At 38.7% G+C, this 22,563-nt stretch overlaps 1 long non-coding RNA gene across 1 annotated transcript in view; it reads left to right on the plus strand.

Moving 5' to 3' along the window:
* Positions 1-22,563, plus strand: part of LOC112967150 — a 52,413-nt gene that overhangs the window by 22,228 nt on the left and 7,622 nt on the right. Inside the window, exon 2 of the long non-coding RNA XR_003253874.1 lies at positions 7,203-7,298. This is a non-coding gene — a long non-coding RNA (uncharacterized LOC112967150). The remainder of the gene's footprint in view (positions 1-7,202; positions 7,299-22,563) is intronic.

Raw genomic sequence — 22,563 nt, forward strand, 5'->3', positions numbered from 1 at the left:
CTTCTCTTTTAATAGCTGTAGTTATTGTTCTTCAGTTTCTAAAAATGTGCCTCTGTCAGTTAAAATCTTTGTCACGTTACTTTGGTATTAGACACCTGAGGTTGTGCAGCTAATAAAGGCTTACTTCTGAATAAGAAAATGTTGTGTTCAGCTTCTCTTCTTGATACTGTATTGCATTATTTTTCAGTGATTGCTACTGAAGATCTCACTTTCCCAATTAACCAGATGACAGGAGTTAAAGAAGTTATGTAGTAAGATTCTGTCTTCTTTTATAAGTTTTTGCTTAGCAATGAAGTATTATCCAAACACGTCTCCTCTAATTGTTCTATGGGCTACTTTGAGTTTATCTTTACCTAAAATAAGTTTCAGTAGTTTTTCTTTATTTTATGTATTTTCCACCCCTTTCCTGCTGAGTGCTTTGGAATCTTAGAAAGAGAAAATGCAAGAGAGCATCCCTTGATCCCCTCAATGTGTGTTGACACACAAAAGGAGGAAAAAAACCGTCTAGGTTCTAAGCACAAAATCAGTAAGTGCTGAAAGGAAGAAGAAATAATTCTCCTGGCTTAGACCAGTGACAGTGTAAGAAAGGATAGCAACAAGGAAACCAGACTCATCATTTCACTGAGATCCTTCTACCTGAATAAAGAACGTCTCTACGTAAAGTAGAAGCCTTTCTCCAAGTTTCTCCTTATTTGGAGTTGCAGCATTTAGAAATTCTCGTTTAGATTGTTCCTAGGCAATTGGTAGATTGGTAATGCCAAAAAAAATTTTTGGACCTTCCAGCTTCTTAAAGACACTTAAAAAATTGTCAGTTCTCTGTTCTTGAATCTAGTGTAATTTAATCTTCATATCCCCTTGGATGGTAAGGGCAAAGTTGCCAGATAAGGTGCTAGCTTTGTTAAAGAAATTCTCTTTCACAGGCAAACCTTTGGGCTTTTGTTTTTAAGGAATCGCTCATTCTGTTGTTCCATTTCAGTTGTCTGAGGGGAAAAGAGAACTGAACTGTTTGGCTAGATAACTCTGATAGACCATGTAGTCTTTACTGGTTTTGTTTGTTTGTTTTTGTTTTGGTTTGGTTTTTTGAGCTTTACAAATTACTTTTTAGAAGAAAGGGGTAACATAAGTTTAACTTGACCAGGATTTTGTTACTTCAGCAAGAATCTGAATTACTTCCTTCTGTTTTTCTGCTGTTCTTACAATCTCACTTCATAGTCCTCTACACAGTGAATATAGAAGGAAGAGCTGGAAGGAGTAGAGGCATTATATCTTCACTTTAATAAAATGTTTATGCTATTTCACTTGACATTCTCATTAGCAAATTTGGAGAATATGGTCTAAGTGAAAAAGTAGGTGGATGCAGAAAGTTGGAAGAAATCCTGTAGTTGTTCTAGGAGAGCAATTCAAATGGAGTACCACAGTGGTCTGCCTTGGGTCTGGTTGCAATCTTTTTTAAGTACACTTTAAAAAAGGGGATATAATGCCAAACTGGGAAGTTCTGACAGCATGGTGTAGGGCAAAGTTGTAATACATCATTGTCTTGTGACATGTTAGAGAAGTGTTCAAAACAGAAGAAAAAAGAAGAGTGAAAAGTACTAAATTTGAGAAGGAGAAATAAAACACACTACTACAAAATGGGACCTGGTTAGTAACAGTTCTGCTGAGTATTTGGGGATCGTTATAGGTCATGAGTGGAATGCGCTAACAGTCTGTTGCTTTGTTGTAAAAGTGTGTGTGTGTGTGTGTGTGTATGTATGAACATGTATATGTAATACATATCTTCTTCATTCAACACCTAGTGTAGCAGAAGGATGTGATAGGTAACTATTCATTTCTGGTTAGGACTTTGAAGTCTTAGCCTGAAAGCTCTGCCAAGTTTTTGGCAATGCAATATACTAAGGTTGGAGGCAGTCCAGAGGGCAGTAATAGGAATAAAAGTTTTAGACATCAGGGCCTGTGAGGAAAGATTAACTGGTTCAATTATCAACTGTTTTCCATGTCCACTGAAGATACAAAAAGAAACGAAGCTTTTTTCTAAGTGAAGGCTGTTAGATCAGAGATAAGGGAAGATTTTTCTGTCTCTCTGGGAGTAGCTGATCAGCACTGTAGGTTGTCTAGGATTGCTGTRAAATCTTTCACTAGTTGATTTTTAAGGGCAGATTAAGTCCTCTAAGTGTATTTACCCAGTTTCCCAATATGGGAAGAACACAGTGACCTCTTTGAAGCCTTTTTCCCTGACTCTGTAAGGTCTTTTCTGTGGTTTCTTTTATTTTTATATATATATATATGTATGTATTTTTTAGCATCATTATGCAGGCTTTGTTTGTGTGACAGTGATCTTGCAAACCACTTTTACTCACGGGGTGTTGTACTTCCAGACTGTATATACTTATTTTTCCAAGTACTGAAGAACAAGCGTAAGTAGGATCTTTATATAGTAACATTTGTCAAGTGTATTTTTGTCAAATACATTTTACAAAAGTATGTGTGTGTAATGTTTTCTTCTTGCATATTGCTTCTTTAAATGTAAACCAAGGTGGATTTATCCTTATTTGACAACACAAGTATACATAAACTTACAGTACTAATATATATATATATATTTATTACTTTTAAAAGGACATTTGGTCTCTGTATCTTTTAGTTTGGTTTTGGTGAAGTTCTAGTTGAGGCTTTTTCTGCTGAAAGGTTACTCTGATCAGGTGGAGGCAGTCTTTTGAATTAGTGCAGATTTTATTCAGGGTTACTTTTTGGTCAATATTTGGTTAGCGTTAAGCAGTAGTAGTGGGAGGAACATCCATTCTGTGCAGTTCTAATAAAGCTTTAATATGTTTCCTTTACGTGCAGTTCTGTGACACTCTTCACTGTATTGTCTGCGAGTTCTTTTCCCCGCTGCAATACACATATTCCAGGATTAGCGCCAAAATATTTTCACAAAAAATGCGGAGTCTGGGGGTTTGATTTTTGTTGGATTTTTTTTTTATTTGTTAGCTTTGCTGTGAATTGAGTTGCAAGTTAAGCAATCTGATGTTTGCAAAGCAAGGCAAACACAGCAAGATATCAACAAAAAGAAGGTTGAAGTTGGTATGGACAGAGTGGGTGGCCACCCATCAACCTGTCCCTCTGGATTGTTTCCAAACCTGTCAAAAATGAAAGTTATCAATTCTGTAAATGGATGTGGGAGAAGATGGGATTTCTTGGCTACCTGAAGACTCATTTGCAAATGATTGCAGCAGAGTCTCAGGAAAAGTGATACATTCAAGAGAAAACAGGGAGAGATATTTTACCTCAGAATACTTAAGTCCCACTACTTATGCAGGTTTAGTTATTTCAAACTTTCTGTGCCATCTCGGGATTTTCTAGTTGCTTTACCCATACTTTCTGTTCTGTCTTTCTTGTCTGGTAGTTGTACTTGTTTTCCAGGCTTGTGGTTTTAAGTAATAAGTTACTTTCAGTATTGTACCCAGGCTTGTGAAACTAAGTGATGGGCATATGTGAGAATTTGTTTCTCAGGGTCTCTTAGGCACGTACTTGTAGCAGTCAGCTAGCAGTGTGTGCTTGATCGATTCTGGAAGAAAGTAGTTAATTGAGATTCATAGTTTTACAGGATGCTTCACCTGAGGCCACCTCATCCAATGACTACTTCAGCTTTGTTGTCCAAATGTCTGTGAATCCATTGTTTATCTGCAAAACTCAGTGAGGCAAGTCATGTAGAGACCAAGTTCCTGTTGACCTGTCACTGACTGTTGAAGTCATGTGAAACTTAAAGTTRTCAGAATTGTTCCTTGAGGCTGGTGGTAAAAACAAACATAGGCTATAATGTTTTTAGCCTGCTGGGCAGTAGCACAATGGAGTCTTTGTTCTTTTGGAGAACTTAATTGTAAACTGGGTCATGAAACTATTGCCCTCTGATTTGAGGAAAGGTGGGAAAATACCAGCTTTTTAAAAGGACTGGCCTTTAACTGGCCTATGGACAGTGTTGAATGTTCACATATTAATCTTTTCCAAATACAGTTAAAAATAACTAAATATTGTGCCTATATTCAAAATAATTTGTAATTTGGAGATGCTAAAGGAAATGATGATATCCTTCCCACAAAACATGCATGTGCATCTCTTGGGGAAGACAACTGAATCCAGGAGCTGGTTACTGCAGCAGAGTATTGCAAAGGAATGAGAAGTGAGATTTCACTTGTATTTCAATTTTTTTTTTAAAGCTAGTATGAGCGTTCAAGGCATTTTTCTGCTGTCTTGCTAGTCTCTGGCATACAGCTAATGCTAGTCGCAAAAACATCTTTTTCTCAAAGATGCCTTTACCCCCAAGCTACTAAAGTGGTCCATAAGGCTTAGTGAAGTAGTATCCCCTGCCTCTTGGGTTCTTTAGGGCATTATTATGGCTGTTGAGCAGAGCTGCAACAGTCAGATACCCCAGATTTGCTGTGCTAGGAGGATATTTGTATTTATTCACCAGTTACCTCCAGATCCCCTTTAATTCTGGACAAACTACAAGATACTATATAGTTAAAATGTTGGCTGTTCCCTAGATTTTGGGGAGGAGTACAGATATAAAAATGGATGCCAGTCCCGTGGTAGTATAGGCATGGTAAGCTAGATACTCTAGCTGGATAACCAGCAAGATATCTCATAGCTGTCCTATGTATATGCATGGTTTTAAGTAAAAGCTTTTTATTGCTTTCACTGATGAGGAGTGCAATTATTATTATATATATATTTTAATCATTATATACCCAAACTCTCCCTAGTGTTTTATTTGGATTCAAGTCTTTCCTCCAAGGATTCCTGGGCTGTGTACCTTTTTAATCTCACTGCTACCTTTAGCAATGGTCCCAAAGACCTATCGAGTGTTTCCCTGCTGCCCCCATCACTCCCTATTAGACAAGCTACAAGGCTTCTGTCCAGAAAGCAGAGGCAACCTGTTAATGACTGTCCTGGTGCTTAACTAGGTATAAACACAATTGTTAACTTGCTGTGATGCCAACACTCCCTTCTGGCACTGCAAGAGCCAGTGTGCAGTCTATAAGGAAACTATGTGCTATTTTATTWAAAAAAAAAAAAAAAGTTAATTATAGAAGCATATAAATGAGAATAATGCGTAAGTCTTAGTAGTTTTTGATTATGACTGAACATAAGAGTAATTAGCAGCTTTGGGCTGATAAAGGTTGAGAGAGAATTTACCCTTAAGTCAATTTTTGACGAAAACCATAACAAAATAGTACAAGACAGTTATGAATGTTTTTTAGGGGGGTTGGAGAACTGAGATACTAGTTTCTCAATTTTAGTGATGTTGAGATGCAGCCTGGGGGAAAGAGGCTACATAGAGGCTGAAGGGTTAGTAGTAGTTGGCTAAGATTTAAAGAACTTGAAAATAACGGCAAAAACAAAAAAATGTGGAGAGATAGAAAAATGAGTTTGTTTTTTTTGGGGGGGGGGGAAGAGGGAAAGAGAAACACTACCTTTTCAGATTGTTCACTAGTTGAAGAGGTGGGCTTTATAGCTATTCATAAATTGCATGACAGAGAAACTTTTGTGTGGAGTGATGAACTGACAAATCGTTTTACAAGTATATTAATCCTCTCAACCTGTTTTTCCAAAGATATGTTTGCTTGTTTTGTGCTTGTTAACCTGTGTATGTAACTCTTATTTGTAAAGATGTGGGTGCGGGGAGAGGCATAAAAATATGGAGAGAGGAGAGAGATTTAAACTGAAGTGCAACATTGGCACAAGAACAAAGAGATATCAACTGTTTGACTAAAATGGGAAGAATCAGGACTGTACTGTAAGCCAGGAAGTGGTTTCCAGTGTACATGTTCAGTTGCTGTTCGGAGTTCCTCCAGTTATCTGTTTTGACCTGTTTCCTATTAGCTGCWCCCCCCCAAAAAAAGCCAAACAAAAAACCTGTCTCCATAAATGCAGTGCATTACTTCTGTCAAGTACTACTGCTTCAGGTTAGTTGCTTGATCCACATCTGGATAATAATTAACAACAAAAACCAAAACTCTCAGGCRTCAGTAACTTGGAAGTGCGGCATCATGTCTCTTGACCTCCTTGACTGACTCGACTGCGCTCTGGGCTCCCCGGGTTAGCAGTGCAATGCCAAGCAAACCAGCATGGGAGCAGGCCCCTGCATGTGGATGCTGGTGTAGAGGTGCAATGGCCACTGGTACATGCCCACATAAATACTCTTCAATAACATCAAAGAAAAAGGACTTTTTCTCCCTTGCAACTGAGCATGGGTTTTGAATATTTTTATGTAGATATTTTTGCTGTATGTTATCCTGTAGGTACACTCCTTAACAGCTGTTATAATTAAGATCACTGTTAGTGGCTTTTTGTCTCTCACTGGTGCGTTAATTATTCATCAGATCAAAATCAGTCTACCACTCAGACTTTACTGTGGATCATAAAACTTACCAACCAATCTTGTCCTTTAACTGGAAGGCTACTGTCATTGGTAATGACTGAAATTAAAGTATTAAGAGTTTTGTCATGGACTATTATGAAGCTGCAGTATGATCCAGACTCTCTAATTATTCTTTACCCCATATCGCCTCCGGCTGTGACCTCACAAGCTCAACAAGGCCATGCATGGCTAGAATGAGGGAAGCCAAGCAAAAACTCAGCGCTTCAGGAAATATTAGTGAATGAGTAGGTGAGGTGGCACCCATAAGTTAATGTTATCCCTATGCCCCAAACTGGTAAGGGATGCTGCAGGTTGCAGGATGAGATGTAAATTTGAGCTCCTTTGTTAAAGTTTCAATGGTATTCCTGGAGAAAATCAAGATGTTAATTCAGAGCTCCTGCCCAAGTTCAGATTTTAATGGCTATGTTCTCTCTACATTTCTAATTTCTGTTTTAGTAGAGTCATATTATCCTCCTGCTCCTGTCTTAAACTGTTCTTAGATTTGTTGTAAAAGTGTTTGCATTCCAGCAGTGGACATGTTTGTGATAGTCAATGGATTCATTTGCAAACGCAGTGGTCCATGTGAACATTCTTGCATTTTGAAATCTCTTGAAATCAAGGGAATTATATTTATGAGAAATGTCAGGTCAAAACTGAAACGCTGCCCTATGGCTTTTTTTGCTTTTAATGTGCACAGAACAAGTTTTTCTGGCTTGAATATAAATATACAGCCTTGCAACATGATCATGTGTAGTCACACTTGCATATTTTTTGTCTTTCATAGGATTCAAGTGCCCTGTATGTTCAAAATTTGTATCTTCTGATGAAATGGATTTACATCTTGTGATGTGTTTGACAAAACCAAGGATAACCTACAATGGTAAGAAAGAAGTAAGCTGATAAGTATTTCTCCATTTTAAACATTAGCATGTAATTCTTTATTAATAAGATGCTCTGGTAAATAAATCTRCTGTTTGTGATGGGACTGAGAAATGCTGTATGCTTTTTGCTTATAGTTTGTTTTTTTCAGAGTAATTTCTAATTAACTTCTTTTTTATACTGCATGCCAATATAATTTACACTGTCGACTCTTATTACAAATATAAAGTTATTCTTATTTGAGTGTGTTCATTCCATTTTTGGACCACAAGATCAGATATTGGTCAGTACAAGTGTATACTTGCACCTTACTCAAGAAAGTGACTTGCAGGGCTAAATAACTTCTCCCTTCTTGAGCTGATTGCATATGTGATACTTAAAAAAGGCTAGTAGAGATGTATGTCTTCAGTTCTTGTGTTCTTAATGAGACTTTTACCAATGTCAAATGAATCACCTGTGGTAGCTCAATTTTTTTTTTTTCTCGTAACGCTGAACTCTCCTCCTAGGTAACCATTGGTGTAAGACAAACAGGACTTTTGACACTGTCAGGATCAAACCTTTCTGCCGGTATTGCTTAGGTTGACACTCAGAGCTGTAAGAGAAGCACACAGAAAGATATCAAAAAATTAGGAATTAGAAAATGTTACTGAAATCTTAGCGCCTATTTTGGCAGAGCTGCCCTGCTGTTATAAAATCTTGTAAGTGCCTCCTGAATGAGTTTATTGCTCACCAGTCATCAGATATGTAATACATGAGAACAGAATACAATCAGAAAGAAGTTATAGAGAAGGTGGAGTCAGAGTGTCTTTGGAGGTGTGCAGTGAAATGGACACAAGTTGCAGCAAGGAAAATTCTGATTCAATATAAGGAAGAACTTCTTCATGAGGGTGGTCAAACATGGGAACAGTGGCACAGAGAGGTTCTGCAATCTCTGTTCTTGGAGATAATCAGAAATCGACTGGACAAGGCCCAAGCAACCTAGCCTAAGCTGGCCCTTCTGTGATTGAGGGGCTGGACCAGAAGACCTCCAGAGGTCCCTTCTAACATAAATTATTCTGTAAATAACCTGTAGTGTTATGAACCCTCCTGGCTTCCTTGCTGTTATGGTTATGTTATCCTAAACTGTGAATTTTGTGCAGGGACAAGTCCTGAAGGATGGTTGGGCCAACCTTATTCTTTGTTTTGGGAACAGTGAGACATCCTGGCTGTAGACACAGCCTTAGTGGCCAAAATTATTTGAAATCATATACATCTAGATGTGAAATTCATTTCAAAGCGTAGGAATCAAGATAAGTAAATATATTTCTCTTGGTGTTACCACATATTTTTAAAAGGCTTGACTTCATCTAACAGAGGTTTTGTTTTGTTTTTTTAATTAGGACTGAGCAGTTTCCAGTGCATGTTGTTAGAAATCTGAGTACTTGGAGATGCTGAGCATTAGGGAGAAGTAGGGTAGTTCTCCAGTCAAGGAGGAATAACACACTTGGGTTGGGGGGGCGGGGAGGGGAACAGGAGGCAAGCTGGTAGAGAAGCTCTGGCAGTAATCCAACTGATGGGATGTGCACAAATTAGAAGTTAACTATGTGAAATCCTTTGCCCCTGTTGCTTCCTACATGTACCAATGCACACACGCAGACAGCTGACCTTTTTTAAAGAAACAGCAGTTACGTAACATAGCCTCTCAGCATTGTGCTGTTCATTTGTATCACAACGGAGTCATAGTTAATCTTTTTTCTGGATTATTTCTTCTGGCTGGCACACTGCTGGTTGGAGCACCATTTTTGGGGCATCTTTTTACCTTTGTGCAGTCTCTTGAGTCAAAGAACTTTCATATAAATGAGCAGAAGTAAAAATGTGTGAGTGGCACCTGAAGCCGCTCTCTTGATAATCACCAACAGGACAAGAGCAGTCATGGACAATGCAATATGAGGTATTACCTGACTCATGTAATTTCTCTGTTTAGAACTATGTGTACTGTATGGCATCTCAGGTGCTCATTCTATGAAATGGTTATAAGGCTTGAAAGGAGAAAACTACTAAATTACGTAAATTGATTTGAGAGATACTTACTTAGAAGTATGGCCTCATTCTCATAAACCCTTAATAAAAGTGTGCATTGATCCTTTTAACTCCAGTTGGTTAGCTCTTAGGGTTGTGGATCAAATTTTGAATTACAGCATGTAGTTGGGTGCTAATGTAAACACTCAGTAGAGTAGACTCATCTGAATGCTGCTAGTCTGCCAATGTCTTCCAACACTTTTCTGTACCTAGAAAAAGCCAGTAAAGTCTTATATAACTCAATGAGAAATTCTTTTAGGGTTATTTAAGTTACCGCAGCACAAAGAAATCTAGGATACAGCTTCAGAGTTGAGTAGTGCTCAATCGTTACTTTGTGGTATGATTGTGGTCCCTTCAACCAGGCTAATGCAAGAGACTTAACTAGCAGACTGATAACTTGACGTAATATTGCTGTGATTACGTGCCCAGAATTGGATATGAATGACTATACATGTGCATTTGTTCAGTATTTTTTGCTGTTTGCAATGCTGAGGAGATGAGTGATGAATCTGCCTTTTTGCCATAAGCCAGAAGAATTTCATCTCAAGTGTATTTCAGGTTTTGCTTGAGGGGAAAAAGAGATCTCGCCATCAACTTTCGATATCTTTTTCCCAAACGGAAGGTATCTCTCTATGCTTTCTTTACTTTCTCATTGTTATCTTGGCCTTAAGTCAGTTACACTCAACTAGAGCCAAGTAGGCACCATTTGTTTGTGTTGGTTCCTGGTGGTTTCCCAGTCCTATTATCAAGAGCAGGAAAAACATCCATTTTTTCCTTGTTTTCTCTCTGAATCTTATGTTGCAAGTAGTTGAAGATGGCCTTAGACTTGCAGGTGGTAAGACAGTTAAAAATTGCACAGTTGGAGTGAACTGTGTGACTCTCTCACTCTGTTCTAGATATATTTCCTCATACTATAAATGTATAAAGATTAGTTGCTTTTTCTAGGAAATGTCTGGGAAGAAATTTTGCATATTATCGTTCTGGGAAGACAAATGCTCTTTCTTTTTAATAAGAGTCTGAAGCATATAGTCTTCCCCAGAAAATTTTATAAGACTGTTCAGTTGTCATCTGGAATTTAACAAAAATTAATGAGTCCTCACTTACATCCAATCTCTAATTGCTTTCTGAGCTACCTTTGTGCATTGCATTTGGCAGTAGGAAGGGTCAGTGAACTGCAAACTCTGGCAGCTGTCTGATTTACATGTGTTTTTTGAAAGAGACTGGTCACAAATTTGCCCCAGTTCTATGCTGGAAGCTGTGCCGAGTTTCATATAAATAAATCGGTACATTTTATTGGCCTTATTCTTTCAAAATCATGTGACTTGCCTCCAACAGAGATCTCATTGCTTACTCAATTTGGCACGTTAAAAGAGCTCTTTCTTATTTCTGTAGGACTTTGTTTCAAGTATCTCTTAAACTACTTGTGCTCAGACATGAACCAGTGTCTAGTCATTTTGATACAAAAGCTGTTTAAATGAGTCAAATTGTGCAAAAACATTGTGTTGTTTGGTGTTACTGTCTTAAATAGACTTGCTTTTTTTAGCAATTAAAAAGTCTTTTCATACTGTTACTTGCTGAGAATCCAGAATAGGTCCCATGCCCTAGCTAGCATTCATGCCACAGAGTGTTAAAAGGCAGGTTTATGAAGAAAGTGGGTTACTTACCAGTTGACTGGTTTCTTGGAAAAATACTGCTAAAATGCAATGTAGCCATACCCATTCCTTTTATCTTCTCCAGAGGGTTCAATGAGGCCTCTTGCACCATCTCTTTCAAGTTTGCTATGGTAAGTTAAGCACAGAGCCCATTTAGTGACTGCTCTACCAAAGAAAGACATGGCTTACAAAATAGCCCTTATTTTGGTTAAGAAGAGGCATTTACTTAAATAACACTAGTACTTTGGAAGCAGCTTGCATTTAACTCCTTGCTATAAAGTTAGTTTGCGTAAATAACAGCTAATGAAAAGCAGATCAGGCTTACCTGGTGAAATTTAGGTTTTGAATTATTGGTTGGGGGGGGCAGCTAAGTGTTCATTTTTCTTTATAATCTTGGTGTATTTTTTATTGCAAGAAGATGTTTTATAAAAATTGAAAAGGCACAGGAGAGAGAGAGGGAGGGAAGGTTGCTTGTGAATTAAGGGGAATTAATTTTAGATGTTTTGCAGCTAATGAAGCTAACTCCTTTTCGGCAAAACCTTGCAGTTGGTTCTGTCTGAAGTAATTCTATTTTTCCTTTTAAAATTTTTTTGTTTCTCAGAACATTTTGTAAGGCTTTATTATTATTATTAAAGGTCCTCTCTGACAGCAGGAACTAGGAACCTGGCACCTATCCAGATGGGGAAGCCACTGACCCCAGAGAGACAGTCAGCTCACTGGACTGGTTAGCTGGCTCGGCAAGCTGGCCTGTCCTCTTTCAAAAGTTTTGATTGAATTAGCACATTCCTGTGGAATATTTTGGGTTTCATCAACTCAGCACTTTGTGTTGGAACGTTGTTCTACTGGAAACTTTTTAACCGGCTCTCCTTAAAGCTGCTTGCGCAGGGGTAACGCTACTTTATAACTGCATTTAATTCAAATATGGCGGTGGATCTGATTATTGGCCAACATATTGACTGAAGTTCATTTTAAGGGGGAAAGCTTTTGCAAATGTAATTTCAAAGAGAAAATGTTAAGGCATCTAGTGCATGAGCTGTTGGAGTGTTTTCCTTATTCAAAGTAACTACTCTGCTGCTGCTATTATTATTATTTTTTATTATTATTATTATAACTGCAATCGATGAAATTTGCGCCCTATTAGCAAAAAGAATAGGGGATCAAGCGTTGTAGATAACAGTGATTACATATATGGTTTTGTATTTAGGGTTTATTCAGCTCTGTTTTGAATGTAGGATTAGTATGTGGCAAGACTATTATAGGCAGAATATTGAAAATTAAGGTAAAAGACTAATGAAATATACTGGAAGGAAAACAAGAGTGAAACTCAGTGTGTTCTTCCTGTCCAGCAAACTACTTTGTTTTTGGGGGGGTCTGAGTTCAGTATAGCACGCAGCTAGCCCAGTATTCCAGCGCTGTCTGACAGAATTTGAAGCAACTTGAGCCCAGCAGTGCAACTGGTCTAGACTAGCAAGGAGGCAAAGCAGGGCTCTGTCCTGAGGATGTAAACACACTGTTAATTCTGCATCAGTACAAAGTATAAGGCTTAGCTTTCCCTTGTGAGAAAAGAGAAATGGTAGTATTGCAGGCTTGATTGCACAGAGGCCTGTATGGTAGTGAGTTTCAGGATCCTAAGTTGGAATCTGTATGAGCAATAATCCTGCTATATAAGTTTTCAACATCTAAATGAAAATTATAACGTATATATTTTAATCAACAGTAGAGATTTGGAGACTGGCATAAGTGACCTAAAGGACTAAATTAAGATCTTTTAAAAACATTCTTTGTCTTTCACCTGAACTTCTCTAACACAAAGTGTAAGTGTTATTGATTTGTGGCTGTTAAAAGATCTTAGGAGCAAATTACTTACGCCAGAACACAAATGTTCAGTTTATACTGTTCAGGAGTGCACCTTAACCTAGTGTTCAGACCAGCAAGAGCTGTGATTCTGGTAGCGCTGTCCACTGCAGTGACTTGATTTCCTTGGTTTCTTCTCTGCATCCAAAAAAACCCAGGAGAGGAAAGCAGCAGGGCTGACGCTGTTAACTGCTTTGACAGATGCACTCAGAACTGCAGTCTGGAATGAAAAGAATTGCCAACTTCGAGTTCGCTTCTCTACCAGGATTCCTGAGCTCAAACCCTAAAAGACCTCGCGTAAGGGCATCTTGCCAGTCTGCCTGGAAAAGCTTGAGCCTTACTCTGTGTCCTCATCCTTTAATAGGGCTAGACTTTCAGCAAAGCAGTACAAAGTCATGCTAAGGGAAATTSGTTCTTTCGTTCCACTTTATCTGAGGTAGAAAATTCTCCATAGAATTTCCTAATTCTTCCATTTTAGAATTTTAACAAGATTATTGGCTATGAGGTCTAGCTTCTTGCTCTGCTTTAGTTGGTGCTGCACACTGTCCTCAGGAAAAAAGAGTATACTCTATAGAGTAGTTTAATGGCACAAGTAGACAGACAATTGCCCTGTCCTTGCAGTTAAAATAGTAACATCTCCTCTTGTTTTGATCTTGTATACCCATGAATACCCTTCAGAGTACATAGGAGGTTCATTCAACTTTCCTAATGCTTTAAAACCATTTTCTTCTGTATTTCTTAAAAATAATTAGAACATCTGTTCAACTTCTGTTGAACTTGGAGATTTGGTTTAATATGGTGACAACAGAAGAACATTACCACAGTAAATAAAATTTTAATCTCAGACACTTGCACAGCTGTTATTCCAATTAATTGCTATAATATCAGCTCAGGCTTTTCCTAACTTGTCTTGCAAATTATTGCTGCAATTTTGAGGAGGGAAATTGTGTTTGAAGAACTTGATTCAGGTATTTTGATTAGTTTGTGCTTCCTCCCTTTGGGAAGTGTTGATGACATTTGAGCAGAAAGGGAACTTTCACTGGTTTTCACCAGTGTCGCCCTTGGRTAGCTATTAGTCCAAACCTGACTGCCAAGAGGAATGGCTGACAAACTCTAACTCTTCCCTCTTTTGTTCAGTAAAGCTGTATTTCCTTCCAACCTGCCCAAATCTCTCTTTCAACAGCTTTGGTGCCTCATAGAAAGAGCAGCATTGCAAAAATAGCCTGTTACTAGGTTTGGGCTGTGGGGGGATGTTAAGATTTTAACTTTTCATATGATTTTGGATGGAGGATTTGTTTGCTTTGGTTTTTGTTTTAAAGGGTGGTGGTGACAAATGTTACTAAATAAAACCACACTAAGTTGCAGTGGTGCAGTGTGGACCTACCTACTAATGGGGCTCCTGCTTATGTGACCCCATTTCAGCCCCAGTCAGTGGAGGAATTGGGTCAGTCTGTGACAGTGTGGAGTTGCAGCATTTTTAGAGGCTGCAGCCTCTAATCCTTCCTCCTCCACCACAAACTCTTAACCTTTGCTAAGAGCAGGGTGGGGGGAAAGTTCTATACTTTTAACGGTTTGGCTGGAATGGAAACACAGCGTGACTGAGAGAGAAGTGCCTCAAAGGTCTGGAACAACAGTTCCCTGAACTGCAGACTACCCCATTTATCCTGGTAAGATGTCATCTCAGAATCTCAGTGGTGGTAGTTTAAATATCCACATTGCTTATTATTTTATTCTTCATGTAAGAGAAAGGGAGGCATAGATTTGTAAAGTAACCATGACAGCCCATTTTCATGGTGCAATTTGGTGATGCTCAATAGATTATGCTGTATATTATTGCTATAATGAAGGAGAACCCACATGTTTGCATCCCACTGAGGAGGATACAAGTCCAGAGACCCTGAGGGACATCAGAGATCACATCCATTCATATTTGACACCTCTCTCTGATTTGTTGTGAATGGGACTGACCCTCTTTAAAGAACCTTTGGGAAGGAAGATATTTGGTGGGTGATTCTCTGCATACTTCCCTTGATCTAGGTGAAAGTCCACTAGACAGTACTTCCTGTGATGAAGCCATCAAAAGTCACTCTTGGTCAACATAGCTGTCATGCCACTTCGTACTTAATTTACCACTTAGTACTTGATTCTTGAGGGTAGGACGACAATTTTTTTCTCTATACATTGGAATCACCTTTCTATAAATGCACGTGTGCCACAGGAATATTTTACCTACAATACTGGGTAAATACATTAAAACTATTGACAGATTATAAAAGGGGCCTAGTTGTTTCTGAAAGCAGTAGAGAAAACTGGATCTTTCGTGTGCTGAATAGCTCGAGTTCATTCTTCTCCTTATGAACTACTCCTAATCTCAAACAGGGCATTGTCTTGCTTTGGTACTTACAGCACTGTTAAAGTCAAATAACGATTCTTGTCCTGGAAAATCATAGATATACCGATGCTGCAAAGAACATCTGCAGGTGAAGAACAGAGTAATTCAGATAGGTTAGAAGAGAATCATAGATACTTTGCTGTACGTCATTGTGCTTCTGTTATATAATGGAAGTGCAGTGCTGTATGCAGTGGAAACCCAAAGTACAGTATCGTTAGCTCAACAGCAAATACTCATAATGCAGTGACTCTGCATCATGTGATCCAGGCAGATAGGAACTACCTTCCGTGTCTTACACTTAATCAGTCTTCAGCTCTGTGAGGTCATTCAGAGGGTGCCGTAAATCGTGTCTGCAACTGCTGCAGTCTTGTGACTGCTGGGAATTTAGCTTCAGGGAAGATGATCCCTAGTCTTGTACGGTAATTTCAGTCTTTAAATCTGATACCTCGAAAACCTTGAGATTATACTCATTCGTTAGCTGCAAACTGACTTATTTTTTGTAGTTGCTCAGTGGAAACAATATCCTTGAAAATACACATCTTTTCCTAGTCTTAGAGAATATATTTCACGGGCTGGATTTTAAAATAAAAGTATTTGAAATCTTAGACTTTTAAAAAATGAATGCCAAACTGTATCTTATTGAGATTGAGTGACCTGTGTAGTAATTTCATGGTATTTCTTTCCCTAAATTCAACACAGTGTTGTAGGAACTGCACTAGAACAATTTAGTGTCAGATCAAGAATTTTATCCTAAAGAAATATAAAGCAATAAGCAGCACTTCTTGCTGAGAAACTGCTCTGGGGCAGATAACTGAGAGTATTGTCTGAAATGTCATTAGTGTTATTTTTCTTCAGATTAAAACTTGCTACTTTTTGTTTAATTAAGTAGTCTCACACTTCTGAATTGCAGACTCAAGCCTTCAATGATAAAAGAGATCAGTACAATTTTTGCAGGATATTTCAGTGGTTGAGTAACTCTAACTTCCAAAACACGCTGAATGAAAACACTGTTAATGTGAAGGAGTACCCTCACGTCTAAATTGGGGATTATCAACAGTGTTAACATAGGAAAATTTTTTTACCACCTCTGAGTATTTGTAATTAAATTGTGTGATTCTAGAACAGCTTGTAAATCGTCTGCTGACAGTGATTATACTGATTATGTACTGACATAGCTACAAAATGCTAGACTAGCCTATTGTACCCCCACTGGAAGAACTCGCCTTGCTGAAGCTGGCATGACTTCGTCTTGGGTGGCTATCGATGTGTGCAGCTGCAGAACTGAACCCACGGTTCCAGCATGCAGCTGAAATAGGAAATACTTCACTGTTACCAGATTTAGTGCTCAACTGTATGGACATTTATGAAACCTTGTTAAAGCTTCCTTATAATGACCTAGAATAGCTGCCATTTTAACTCTGCACTGATTGCTCTCTCTGTTTTAAAGCTGTGTCAAATTCTGTTCATTTTGACCATGTTCCTCATCCCCGCTTTTCTTGTGTGAAGTTTAATTAGGCAGCCTTCATGTGTGTTGAATAGTGAAGCAAGCCATTTATACTGTGGTGTTCAATGATATAAACAACGCTTATTTGTTTTGGGAGGTGGGGAGGGGGGAAGACAGAATTGTTTGGTTTAGATTTTTATCTTTTTTTTCCCCTGCAGTTTCATGCAAGCCCATTCAATCAATTAGCTGAAGCACCTCATTGTCAAAATGGTGTTCACTAGTTTTGATTGCTTGCAGATTTACAAATGAGGAGAGAAATACAACTTTAATATGATTGTAGAAATATATCACCAGGTTACGTACATAAGCCTTGGAACAGTTATTAGAGACTTTGCCTTTGGGAAGTTTTCTTAATGCATCTCATGTATTAATCTTTGTATTATTATTTATGAATGATTCATGATTCATGAATACTGTTGAAATTACATGGGTGCTTTCTATTCAACTTAAGTACTAAGATCTAGAAACTGATAGTTTGCTTTAAAATGTAAAAACAAAAATTTTCTCTTAAAAACAAACACCCATATGCTATGTCTTACTGGGATAATAAAAACCTATAGATACCTGTTAGCATCAGAAATACTGTATTCTAAATGCTTGCTGGAATAAATAATTCTGGATTATGGGTTAGTGTAAAGCAGAAAAATTGAGATAACTTTGAAAACTCTGACTCAATATTTGATGTTATTAGGACTTTTTGCATTCAAACATGTTTTGAATTCTATCTATATAGCAAAAATAATTGCATTTAAAATAGGAATAGTTTGTAAAAACAGTCTGTCTGCTGTGAACAGTGAAGAAAATCCAAGTAAACATTATACAGTGATTTACATCTCTGTCCTGTATATGCACATTGACACCAGGCATTCGATTTTTACTTGGAGAAGACTGCTTTAAATCCTGTTGAGTAAAGTCCCTTATAGGCCTAGCATCTGGTACTGTGGTTAATAAGACAGAATTTATGCATACTGAGTTTTGGCACCAGTGTTCTCATTATGTGTTTCTCAGTAATGCATCATACCTTCCCAAAGAACAGCATCCCAGTCAGACGCGCCTTCTTTTTTTTCCCTTCCTCCCCTGCTCCTATTTTGATCTCAGACTGATAGTTTCATCCTTCATGCCATCTTCCTTAGTGTTGCCTATGCATTTGTTTTGCATCAGATCCAACCAAACTCCATTCCAAGCTTGCAAAGACATGAGTCAGTCATTTGGCCAATGTTAAAAGACTGGAAAAAAGACCTGGCAAAACTCACTGTGCTTAGGGCACCTGTAATAAGACTGGAGTAGGAACTTGGAAAAGGGCAAAGTGAACAGAACAGTGACTCAAATCCTACGTATAACTTCAGAGTAGGTCACCCTTGAAGTAACCCATGTTGCCCAAGAGTAATAAGATAGCTAACCACATCCAAGCTACCTCTGCTCGTTCCCTTTCTCCCCAGGCGCTTCAGGGGCACTTTCCCCTACCATCTCCTTCCGTGAAGGTTTCTAATCTGCCTGCTTCACCTGCATTGTGTTAGACGAGAGTTCTCGTAGATAATTTTCATTAGGCCAGTAGGTCTCCATCAGTGCTCTCAGTTTCTTGCAGACCATTACTAGGATGAAAGTTCTTAACTGAAAATAATTTCAAAGCAATTGTTATGACTTCTGACCATGATTTCAATGGCAGTGAATGGCTGAAGTCTTGCCATTTGAAAAACTCTCTTCTGCAGTCCCTTTGGTCTCCTTTCATTTTGGGGATATAATAAGCTTAACGTCACTTGAAAAAGCTGCCAAAGCAAGAAGGGTTTCCTAGCCTCAGTGGAACTCCTTTTGCGCAGTCACAGCAACATCTCACACTTGCAAGAAGTGGTTTCATTTTCCAGCTCACACCTTTCCTTCAGCTTGGTCAGAGACAACCATCTTCTATCCTACCCACTCCACCACATCCACACTCTGCTTCCCTTTTCCAGTCTTTGCAAACATTGTTGTCAACAGCATCCATTCTTGCTATGGCAGAGGTGCTCATTTTAGCAGAGTACAGCATCCTAGTTAACTTGGTCAGAAGGAAGACTTAACTGAAGAGAACTGTCTATGCAGAATTCTTTGCTCTCCTCCTGACCAAAGTGATACCTCTTCCTCATCAAATCATTAACTAAGATACCTGAGTGATTTACTACCAAAAGAAGCTTCTGTAGATACATACACTTGTGGGGTTTTGTATGTTAGGGTGTTTTTTTGTTTGTTTGTTTGGTTTGTTTGTTTGTTTTAAACCTTTGTTAAAGTCACCTGAAACACAAGGCAAAGTGCACTTCAGGCGTCTCTCATCTCTCTTGAGTGCGCCCCCCTTGGCAACAAGGCTCACTTTCTGCCCCTTGCTCTGGGTGGAGCCATATGGTCCAGCCGCTTTTGGAATGAATTTCTGGATTGCACTCAGGAGTTCTCGACAGGCCTAAACTGATTTTGGCATCTATCATAAGTTTCTTAATGCTGTTACAATTTGGCAGGGATATATAAGCAGCACTTAAATATTTTGCTTTGATTTATTCTTCAAAGATATAAAGCACTGCATAGGAAAGAATAAAAATTATGGAAGATCTGCCTGCATGGATCCTGCACTGATATTGTTCTAACTTTCTTGCCCACTTCTACAAATTTCCTTTGTTCCAACTAATTCCAACTCTGTGTAAGAAACAGTCCTTTCTAACTGCCACAGCCTCTTTGTCAGCAATACATGCTGATTGCCTCCGGCCAGTTGCTCAACCGCTCCTGCATATTTGCGGTATAAGATCCTCTTTGATGGTAAACTCAGCTTTGAGAAATGTAAATCATTCTTACCCAATGGAGCAAAGCAGGAGGTATTCCCCAAGTGATAGTTCCTTACACCATTTCCTCAAGGAGTCTAATTTGCTGCTGTTTCATTTCCTGTGGGTTTGCCCCTTTACATGCTGCTCCTGATTTAGCTCTTGACAATTCAAGATTAATATCTGATAACCTATGAGGTCATATGATATTGATTTTTAAAAAACAAACAAACAAAAACCTACTACAGGCGGCTTTCTTGTTCTGTGAATAGCAATGAGAAGCTTCTGTTTCAGCCCAGCACGTGCTTGGGCCCACTACTCGTGATGGAGTTGTACTGCGGAGCGCTAGTTTGGTGCTGGTGCATTCAAGGCTTTTTCATCCAGTCTCTTATTGATGAGAAAATACTTAGAAGTTTTCTCATCAGTAGCCAAGAGTCTGTCTCAGTAATAATGTTTCTGAAGGGGGGGAAAGCCTTGGGACAAACAGAATCCCAGGGAGACAGCTCAAGAAGTGCCTAACCCTGGAGTCATTGAAAACATACATATGCATCCGTTCAGTTGGAATGGGGACTTCGTGCAAGATGGATAGGGCTGGGACAAAGTCTCTTTGCATCATGTTCTGTAGGACAAGACCGTTGACTTGTGGTTCTGTTGTGAACGGGTCCAATTCTTCAGCCAATATCTAGGCTAAAAGTTGGTGGTTTAAAGGCATGATACTTAGAAACGTGGTGGACGGAGCTTATCTTTACAAGTCAGTACAACAGGAGAAAATTGTTTAGCTACCCTGAGAGGATTTAATGCTCAAGGGCATCACAAACTGCGAGCAGACTGATTAAGCTGGAAACAACTGTAGCTTAAGCAGATGTTTCAGAGTTAGTCAGATAATTGTCTCCTCTGTGTCCAAATCTTGAATCACTGTGAAACACGTAGTCACTCTAGCAGTAAACCTCCAGAAGGGAGCAAAAGGCTTTTCATGTTCAATAGGGCTGATAAAATGAACCTTGTATAACACCTATTTCACCCCAACACTTTCTACCAGAAGTGTAAATACTGATAGAGAAGTTTGGTACACTGATCATGATAGCACAGGAGTGACTATGAATGTTGTTGTTCAGAGGTGAGGAGCTGTGTTTCCCAGACTGCCTGGCCTTTTTCAAAGCCTAGCTCATCATTGTGAGCCCTAGTATGCAAACTTGCTGTTGTGAGCAAGATGTCTTAATTGAACCCTGTGGCTCAGAAAAGGATGGTAAGTAACCTCTTCAGTAACAATCCTTGGATTCTGTTGTAGAACTTGTACTCATGAAAAATGCAAATCTTTTAAGATGGAGTTGTATGAAGTAAAAAGCTGTTCTTATCATAAATTTCTTTTTAAATTTCTTAAGTCTTTTGCTTACTCATTTCAGTGTGCAAGTAGCTACCCTAAGCATCCTTCAGACTGGCATTGACAGACACTGCATAGCTATATGCCTTCTAGTGACTGTTGGTATTTTTGTGTTTCTTAAGCAAGCTTTTATTTAAGATTCCTGGTCAGGTCCTGGAGAGAAAAGGAAGATCCCGTAACTACATGCCAAACTGCATGCATCTGGTGCCATTTGAATTCATAGCCTTCCTGCTCCAACTTATAGGAAGTAACATCAGGTACTACCTCCTGTACCATAAGGAAGGAGTCAGTGTATTTTTGGCATACAAGGCTATATGCATCCTTTGTTCTTGTCTTTACTTACAAAAAGCAGTTTTCTGCAGTTACTTTCTGCATTGTTTCAGTGCTCTTCACTTCCAGAAAAGCCGTAATTTAAGGTATGCCTTAAGCTACCGTTTTGCTACAGAGAGAAATTCTGCCCTTCTACCTCTGATGAGTTGTTTCTGCTCCTTCATCTTGTCCTCTGCCACATCCATGCAAGTGGTTTGTTATGGCAAACCAAAACAGATTCAGCTTAAAACTAAACCAGGAAAAAAAGAGGTTTTTGGTAGCAGTACTGGCTTGCTTGGTAGAACCGTGGCCTAAGAGATTTTCTTTCCAAGCTATTCTTTGATCCTGAGTGAGAACAAATGCTATTCGGTCTTCAGAGGTACACACGGCCTTAAAAATATACTTGGGTAATTCACAAAAATTTAGGAAGTCAGCCTTCTTGCAAAGGCCGCTGGCACAGAAAGTCACTAATCTGCCTTGAATTTGCTGTTTTGTAATGGGAGGCTGCATATACTAATCTGTATGTCTTACCTGCCTAGATAAGCTTCGTGTCCATTACAAAGAGCATTTATGACCATATGAACTAGCAAGAGGCAGCGTCAGGAGAATGGAACATATCCCGTGTGACTTTCTGTCTGCCTTGGCCTCGGATACAATTACTGAATGTTGCTGGGTTGACCTGTGTGGGTCTGGGTTGTTCTACAATTATTTTTAGGTCCCTCTCATTTTGCTCCATTTGCTTGCTCCATAGTGCCACTAGCGTTGCTCTCCTGTTTTGTAATTAGTTTCTTTTTTTTAATTTTTTTAACCTTTAGTGTGTTATATGGGGTCTGTCTTTGGAGAGGTAATATCTGTTCCTTCTCTGGCTGTACCAGATTTGAAATATCTATTTTCTTATGGTTAAAAAAAAGTTAAATCTGCATCAGGTTTTTTTCCTACCCTTTTCATGCAGTCTCCATGTCAAGATAGTTGAAGAAAAACAGTAACTGCTATGTTTCAGTCATCTAGATATTTCCACTGATAACTTTTAAAAACTAGTTTGCTTTTTTATATGTCAGGAAAATTTCAGGAGTCAATAGGAAACGTTCATCATTTTTGCTACACAGACAAATTTGTGTAGCTGCACAAACTGTGGATTTCCCATATCAACTGTTTCACATGAGTGTTTTGGATGATTTTATCACTTGTGGTAACTTATATTTCACTCAGTAAACTTTTCAGCACTTTCTCCATTTTCCAAAAACTGTCTTGCATGAAAACAGCAAAGCGAAAGATGGGTTTAAAGAACTYGATATTTCAGCTAACTGGATAGAGGAAAAAGGTCTAAATTGCAGGC

Source organism: Apteryx rowi, unplaced genomic scaffold (assembly GCF_003343035.1).
Source record: "Apteryx rowi isolate R43461 unplaced genomic scaffold, aptRow1 scaffold_266, whole genome shotgun sequence".
NCBI lineage: Eukaryota > Metazoa > Chordata > Aves > Apterygiformes > Apterygidae > Apteryx > Apteryx rowi.